At 44.0% G+C, this 8,480-nt stretch overlaps 1 pseudogene; it reads right to left on the reverse strand.

The window, feature by feature from the left end:
- Positions 1 to 7,680: 7,680 nt before the first annotated feature.
- LOC138994213 (histone H3.3A-like) lies at positions 7,681 to 8,087 on the reverse strand (annotated as a pseudogene).
- Between the last annotated feature and the right edge of the window lie 393 nt (positions 8,088 to 8,480).

Genomic DNA, 8,480 nt, shown 5'->3' on the forward strand with positions numbered 1-8,480 from the left:
TTGAAGAGCAAGGCTCTAGTTTAAGTAGTGTGATTTATTTTAATTTAAAAATTATGTACACAAATATTTAGAATAAAAAACCTAACACATTAAACTATATTTATCTTATTATTTAAAAATTACCATGAGGGTTTGCTTCCTCCAAACTATAATATCCCCTGGCTTGAAATATCATCCAACATTTTTCAATCTTACAGTTCTCTTTTTGGACAAACTTTTCTTACCTAAAGTTTTTTTAAAATACATTTTTATTGATTTCAGAGAGGAAGGAAGAGGGAGAGATAGAAACATCAATGATGAGAGAGAATCATTGATTGGCTGCCTCCTGCATACCCTCTACTGGGGATTGAGCCCAAAACCTGGGCACATACCCTGACTGGGAATCTAACCATAACCTCCTGGTTCATGGGTTAATGCTCAACCACTGAGCTACACCAGCCTGGCTGTAAGCTTTATTGAAAGGTAAATATATGGGCCTGCCTGACGGCCTTCTTCCTTGCCTTCCTGTCCTTTTGACTCCCTCTCTTCCTGAATAATTCAGTCCAAAGCCATTAGGTGGGGCTGAGCAAGGTAGGTGTCCACATGGAAGAGGGATGAAGGGCAGTGTCAACTGGGTGCAGGTTGTTGGAGTGTGAGTGGGGTGAAGAGAGTGTTTACCTGGGAAGGGGGCATCATGGATATAAGCAATTAATCACTTTGGAGAATATGGAAGAATAGATTTAATAAGTAAATATTGAGGATATTTCACTGTGGGTGTTACAAGTACAGAAAGGGAGAAAACTTAGAATGGCTTTTAATGTTACATTAAAATTGTACTTATTAGCCCTAACCGGTTTGGTCCAGTGGATAGAGCATCGGCCTGCGAACTAAGGGGTCCCGGGTTCGATTCCGGCCAAGGGCATGTAGCATGGTTGCGGGCACATCTCCAGTAGGAGGTATGCAGGAGGCAGCTGATCGATGTTCTTCTCTCATTGATGTTTCTAACTCTCTATCCCTCTCCTTCCACTCTGTGAAAAATCAATAAAATATATTTTAAAAAAATAAAATAAAATTGTACTTATCAGTGTGAACTCGTGGTTTAAAATATAGAGAGATAGCGCTCCCCATTGCCCAGCACCAGTAGTCTCAGCAACAGTCGCATGCTTCCTAGTTCATCATGCCTAGTGGCGTATAAGAAGACCACACTCCTTCCTCTCCACACACCACATCAACGCTGTTCATCTCAGTCACTGTCCAGAGTGGTACTGAGTCTGCCCAGAACACCTACCTGGATAGCCAGGAGCACAAGAGCGAGGTGCCATTTGGGCCTGAGCAACTTGTTGGACAGCCTGGTCAGCAGTACCCGTCCACCCAATGTGGCAGACTCAGCCCAGCCTCCCAAGGCTCCAGAAGCACCCCCAAAACATGCAGCTCTAAAGAGTGAACAAGGGAGGCTGACCACCTCCAAAGTTCACCCTGAGGCCCTCCCCAAAAGGAAACTGTCTCATCTATAGCAGGATTTTCAACCTTTGTTATCTCATGGCACTCATAAACTAAATACTAAAATTCTGCGGCATACCAAAGAAATATGTTTTTTGCCAATCTGACCAAAAAAAATAAAAGGTATAATTTTGATTCATTCACACTGGCCCGTTATTGTTGTGTTTGCTGTTGTCATTTTGTAATTTGACAATCAGGTCAGTGCCCCCGACTAAATAGTCAGGTATTGCATGCTTTAAAAATTATTGAGGCACACCAGTGTGCCTCTTGTGGCACCCTGGTTGAAAATCGCTGGTCTATAAGAATACAAGTTGGCCCAACCAGCGTGGCTCAGTGGTTGAGGGTCGACCTATGAACTAGGAGGTCATGGTTCAGTTCCTAATCAGAACACATACCCAGGTTTTGGGTTTGATCCCCAGGGCATGTGCAGAAGCAACCAGTGGATGCTGCTCTCTGATATTGATGTTTTTCTCTCTCTTTTCCCCCTCTCCATTCCCTCTCTAAAAATCAATTTTAAAAAACCCCCACATCCTTGGGTGAGGATTTAAAAGTAAAGAAATAAAAGAGAAAAAAAAAATCAATCACACAAACGAAATGCTAATGGAGCAAAATTTTCTAAACCTTTAGTATGGTTTTCTATCTAGAGACCCTGAACTGACTTTCAAAGTGATGCATACAAGAGCTCACAATTTGGCTTTTTTGGGGTCCCTCCCAGTTTTATGAAGACTTCACCCCTAAAAAAGTCAACAAAACTCTTTTTTTCCCCTCTTGCTGGCGATTGTGGACTATGTAGATGAACTTCAGCAACTCCTCAGCCCAGCCTTCAAACCTTTTACTTGTCCTATGGAGTGAGAACTTAAACTAGCTTATTTACAAGACAATGATAGTCAAGGGCAGCCTTGGGCACCTGCCTTGTCCTTCCTTCTTTTCTCAGCTAACCCCCTCTCCCCACTCTGACCTCAGAGTTTTCATTTTTACGTTTCTCTTTCCCCTTCAGAGCTCACACAGGGGTCACTCCCCTGGCTGGCAGCTTTCTGGTTCTCAGTCCACTTTGTGTCTGAGAGCCTAGGGGACGGAGAGATGGACACGCATTTCCTTCCCTGCCAAATGCTCACACAGACAGGTGCACACACACCTATACAGGTTCCTTTCAGCAGAAGCAGCCCTCACCCTGTGATCTGCCAGCCCTAGGCAGGATCAGGCAGGTGACACACCTCCCTGAGAAGATGAGGGCTTAAGTCTCGGGGCGGCGGGGGATGAGATAAAAGCCACAGTTATCACACTCCAGACTCCCACCTTTTTCTTTTCTCCAGCCCCTTCTTCCTTCAGTAAAATGTATGACTCAGAGTCATTTGCAGGGGACACTCAAGAGAGGGACCCCTTTTATCTATTCCTGGCTGAGCCTGTGTACAGTGCCTGAGGGGTGAGTGGCTGTGTCTGTGGTATGTGTAGATATGCACATAGACCTTGGAGTGCATATTTAACAAACTCCCATGTGCTCACCCATGCCCACCAGCACCACCGCCGGCTCTCAGGGCACCTGGCAGGGTGTGAATAGCATATATTTAACATGTACTATATCTAGGTATGTGTATGAGTGTGTGTAAAAAAAATACCTTGTGTGTAAGCTGCCCTTTTTTGGGGAGGTCTCTCAGCCCCCGCACTCCCAGACATGGGCCTATCTGTTCAGCTTCTGAGTTTTCTTCTGTTCTGTTCTATTTTTTTTTTTTTTACTCATCCTTCTCTCTCCACTACTCCCCAGCCCCATTCCCAGGGTGTCTTGAGCCCTGAGCTGCAATGGCCCAGACCTACAGGGCAGGGTGGGGAAGGCAGGGTGAGGGTAAGGCCAGCCTCCAAGGAGCTCAGTGCAGGAAGGCTGTTCTCTACAATGTGTGTAGACTACAGCACTGGGAATGTCTTGGTGACTGGCACTTACTGCAGGGGGCCCTGGGTGAACTGAGCGCCTGTTCTGGTGAGGAGGAAACTGGTCTTGCAAGGCGTGTCAGGCCATAGAAACTGTGAACAATGCACTCCCCTGGAGGGGGTTGGGGGGGGGGGGTCGTTATCGCTGGCCCCAAGACAGATCATCGAATATGGCCTGTGGACCTCAACACCTGGGGCCCTTCCTGTAAGCCCACAAAAGGGGGCAGAACCATATCTCAAGACAAAGACCCCAGAAGGTTATAAAAAGTGAAGCCCTCTACGTGTTTCTTCACTCTGATTTGGAAATTATTCCCGGAGTCCACTAGTGTTAATAAACAGGGTCCCTCCCTTTCTCTAGGAAGCGTGCTTGGTATTTCTTTGGTCTTCTGCAACATGGGACCCCTATCCAGCTTGTTTGCTGTCTGTAACTTTGGGCAAATCTCCTGATCTCTGTGTGCCTCAACTTTCTCCTCCATACATCACAGCATTTTGTGAGAATAAATAAGGTAACATGTAAAATAAATAAATAAGATATATAGATAGAAATCAAAAGAAATATAGCCCTGGCTAGTAGCTCAGTTGGTTAGAGTGCCCATACACCAAGTTATGGGTTCAATCCCTGGTCAGGGCACATACCATTTTGCTCCATCTCACTCAGGATGTGAATTGTCGCTTTGTCCAGCAAATTCATGCTGTAAATGCTATCTGCCCATTAATCACTTAGTCATGGCTTAATGATCCAAGATCACCTGAAGCAGATGATCCTCCTTCTGAGTATTGTCAGAAAGTCAATAATACCCTAACACTACGTCACAATGCCTATGTCATTTACCTCACTTCATCTCGTGAGGTAGGCATTGCATCATTTCACATCATCACAAGAAGGGTCAGGACAGTGCAATACGATATTTTGGCAGAGTGAGAGAGACCACATTCACATAACTTTTATTACAGTATATTGTTATAATTGTTCTATTTTATTATTATTATAACTAGAGGCCCGGTGCACGAAATTCGTGCACTGGAGGGGGGTCCCTCAGCCCAGCCTGCACCCTCTCCAATCTGGGACCCCTCGGGGGATGTCCAACTGCCGGTTTAGGCCCTATTCCTATAGGATCACGCCTAAATCAGCAGTCGGACATCCCTCTCACAATCCGGGACTGCTGGCTCTCAACCACTCGCCTGCCTGCCTGCCTGCCTGATTGCCTCTAACCACTTCTGCCTGCCAGCCTGATCACCCCCTAACCACTCCCCTGCCAGCCTGATCAACGCCTAACTGCTCCCCTGCTGGCCCTATCACCCCTACCTGCCCTCCCCTGCTAGCCCGGTCACCCCCAACTGCCCTCCCATGCTGGCCTGGTCACCCCTAACAACCCTCCCCTGCAGGCCTGGTTGCCCCTAACTGCCCTCTCCTGCTGGTCTGATCGCCCACAACTGCCCTTCCCTGCTGGCCATCTTGTGGCTGTGGGTGCCACCATCTTTGAGGGCGTGGCAGTCAATTAGCATATTCCCTCCTTATTGGCTGTGGGCGCTGCCATCTTTGTGATGGTGTGAGGGTTAATTAGCATATTCCCTCTTTATTAGATAGGATTTTTGAATCATATATGAGCATTTATTCCAGAACTGCTGGAAGTATGGGAGAGCATCAGGTCATCCACAAAAGTATGCTTCACAGCCCCCCACAATAATGGACCATATTCCAAAGTTGATTCCCAGGTCCAAGGTTGACTCCCAGGTCCTGGGGGCATACAACTCCCAGTCAGGTCAGAATGTCCTTTCTTTTGCAACAGTATGGATGGATCTGGAGGGTATTATGCTAAGTGAAGTAAGCCAGTCTGAGCTCTATTTTATTATTAGTTACTAGAGGCCCAGTGCACAAAATTAGTGCACTTGGGGTGGGGGTGGGGGGTGGTCCCTCAGCCAGGCCTGTCCCCTCTCACAGTCTGGAAGCCCTCAGAGGTTGTCCAACTGACGGCTTAGGCCTGCTCCTGTCAGTTGGATATCCTTAGCGCTGCTGAGGAGGCAGGAGAGGCTCCAGCCACGCCGCTGTGCTCGCCAGCCATGAGCCCGACTTCTGGCTGAGTGGTGCTCCCCCTGTGGGAGCACACTGACCACCAGGGGTCAGCTCCTGCATTGAGCTTCTGCCCCCTGGTGGTCAGTGCAAGTCATAGAGACCGGTCGTTCCACCATTCGGTCAATTTGCATATTAGCCTTTTATTATATAGGACTGTCATTAATCTCATACTGTGACTAGCTTATAAATTAAATTTTATCATAGGTATATATGTGTAGGAGAAAACAGTACTATCTTCAGTTTCATGCATTGACTGGGAGTCTTGTAACATATCTCCTGCAGATAAGGGAGAACTATTATAAATATGATGCCCTGGAAATACAGCAGCATCTTGCAACCATGAGGAGGACTGAGGACAAAAACCTGCGGATGACAGAGAAGAAAATTAGGGAAAAAATCCTACATCCTTGATAACATCATTTGCTGCTAAATTAACCAACTTAGTAACCACCCTATCTCTTGCCCATTATCTGATATAATAAATTTTCCTTATTGAAATAGTTTAAGTTTTCTGTTACTTGCACTCAAAAGGAAATTAATTGAGAAAGAAAACCCCCCCAAAATTTTGGTCTACAGATTTTTATAAGATATATCTAATTCCCCCAAGAGAAATAGTTAGCTGACTAGATAAAATACCATGTATCCTATAAATTTGAGCTCATGGAAGACAGTGAACTGGACACTTATTTAGCTCACACATGAAGATTGATATGATGTTTCTAAAAACCTGAGGGTGCCTGGCTGGCGTGGCTCAGTGGTTGAGTGTTGACCTATGAACCAGGAGGTTACAGTTTGATTGGTGCCCTGGGTTACAGGCTTGATCCCCAGTGTGGCATTCAGGAGGAAGCTGATCAATGATTTTCTCTCATCATTGATGCTTCTATCTCTCTCTCCCTCTCTCTTCCTCTCTGAAATCAATAAAAATATATTTTAAAATAAATAAATAAAAACCTGATGGTGTTACACTGGCTGGAATATAAGTCTTTGGCATGATATTGCCCACAATCTGGACTATTCTGTTTGATAGACTACCAAATTTTCTTCAAAGATTTATATGGTACATCTCATTCTTTAGCATAATACTGGTACCAATAATATATGCTATTATTTACCTTCTCGTCTCTTTATCCAGTAGCAAAATTGAATATAAGGGTCAGAAATAAACATTTTATGAAAATCTCTGTTAACTGTATACTTAGATTCTTATTGACTAAGCATAGTTCTTCCTTACCCTTCTCAGTCATATATTAAGTTCTTCAAAAGATGTAGTATTTCTGCTTTAAAAAAATAATCATCACTTTTTTTTTTATCATATTTTCCCCAATATTCAATTTCTGTCTTTTGTTGCTCTTTTGGTTACATGCCCTTTTTTTCAGATTTAGAATAATATGGTGGTTAAAAGCTCAAGACCAGGCTTTTCTTATTTGCCATGTGATGTGTTTTTTTGTTTGTTTGTTTTTAGTTTAATGTATTTTTTTAATATATTTTATTGATTTTTTACAGAGAGGAAGGGAGAGGAATAGAGAGTTAGAAACATCAATGGGAGAGAAACATCGATCAGCTGCCTCTTGCACACTCCCTACTGGGGATGTGCCCGAAACCAAGGTACATGCCCTTGACTGGAATTGAACCTGGGACCTTGCAGTCCACAGGCCGACGCTCTATCCACTGAGCCAAACCAGCTAGGGCAGTTTAATGTATTTTAATAGCAAACTCATAGGAACAGCACAGAAGACAGACAACATTAAAAACATGTACTTGCATGTAGGGCAACTAAGTTAGAAAAGTATAGTGAATGGATGGAATCTACTGTGTGATAAAAATGCTACAAACACCATTTAGTTGCCATCAATAAGAAATTTACTTTTTTTAAAAAAAATCTAAATGCTGGCATTGCCCAGAAAAATTTAACAGGTTTATTTATATTGTTATAAAGTTGAACTGCTGAAACTTGTTCACCGAAACATTTGGCTGGCATTAATGCTTTATGTCCCCGCATTTATATTAAAAAAATTCACACACAAATGAAAATGGAAAAACTGTCAATACCCAATTTCTGCCCCCTACTTTCAACTTGCAGTCATATACTTAGGTACCTTTGGACCCCATGGAAAAAAACACCTAACTTTCAGAACTACCAATAACAGGAAAAAGAGAAATTTTTTTTTTTTAAAGGATGAAATGTTTCCCGCCATAGTGGATTCTTAAGCACGTTCTCCACGTATGCGGCGTGCTAGCTGGATGTGTTTTGGAGTAATTGTTACACGTTTGGCATGGATAGCACACAGGTTGGTATCTTCAAAAAGGCCAACCAGATAGGCCTCACTTGCGTCCTGCAAAGCACCAATAGCTGCACTTTGGAAGCGCAGATCTGTTTTGGCGTCCTGAGCAATTTCTCGCACCAGACGCAGGAAGGGAAGTTTGCGAATCAGAACTTCGGTGGACTTCTGATAACGTCTAATTTCACGAAGTGCCACCGAACGGCCCGATGAGGTTTCTTCACCCCTCCAGTAGAGGGCGCACTTTTCCGAGCGGCTTTGGTAGCCAGTTTCTTCCTCGGTGCTTTACGACCACCGGTAGATTTGCAGGCAGTCTGCTTTGTAGGAGCCATGGTATAGAGATCTCTTTACTTATCCCCCTTCTCCTTCTGCTGGAGCCCGGGGAGCTGGAGGCAGCGCAGGCGTTTGCCATGTGGTCTTAAACAACTTGCATAGCTTCTCTGGGCCTCAATTTTCTAATCAACCAAATGAAGATTTGGACAGCACCTTCCTCATTGAGTAATTGTGAGAACATCAAGGGAGAAAATGAATAGAAATGTCCTTAAATAGCACCCAAGACTTCATTTGGTAGCTCCTGTTAAATAATTGGAAGGTAATACTAAAGTATCCCCTTATGGAACTTTCTGTAGGATTTTATTATTATAATTTATTTAACTAGTTCCCTAGTAATGAACATCCGGAGATAATAGTGATTAAGTGTATTTGACTTTGGAGTTGAGCAGAAC

Source organism: Myotis yumanensis, unplaced genomic scaffold (genome assembly GCF_028538775.1).
Source record: "Myotis yumanensis isolate MYYU_CA2020_CCGP unplaced genomic scaffold, mMyoYum1.0.hap1 SCAF_16, whole genome shotgun sequence".
Taxonomy (NCBI): Eukaryota; Metazoa; Chordata; class Mammalia; order Chiroptera; family Vespertilionidae; genus Myotis; species Myotis yumanensis.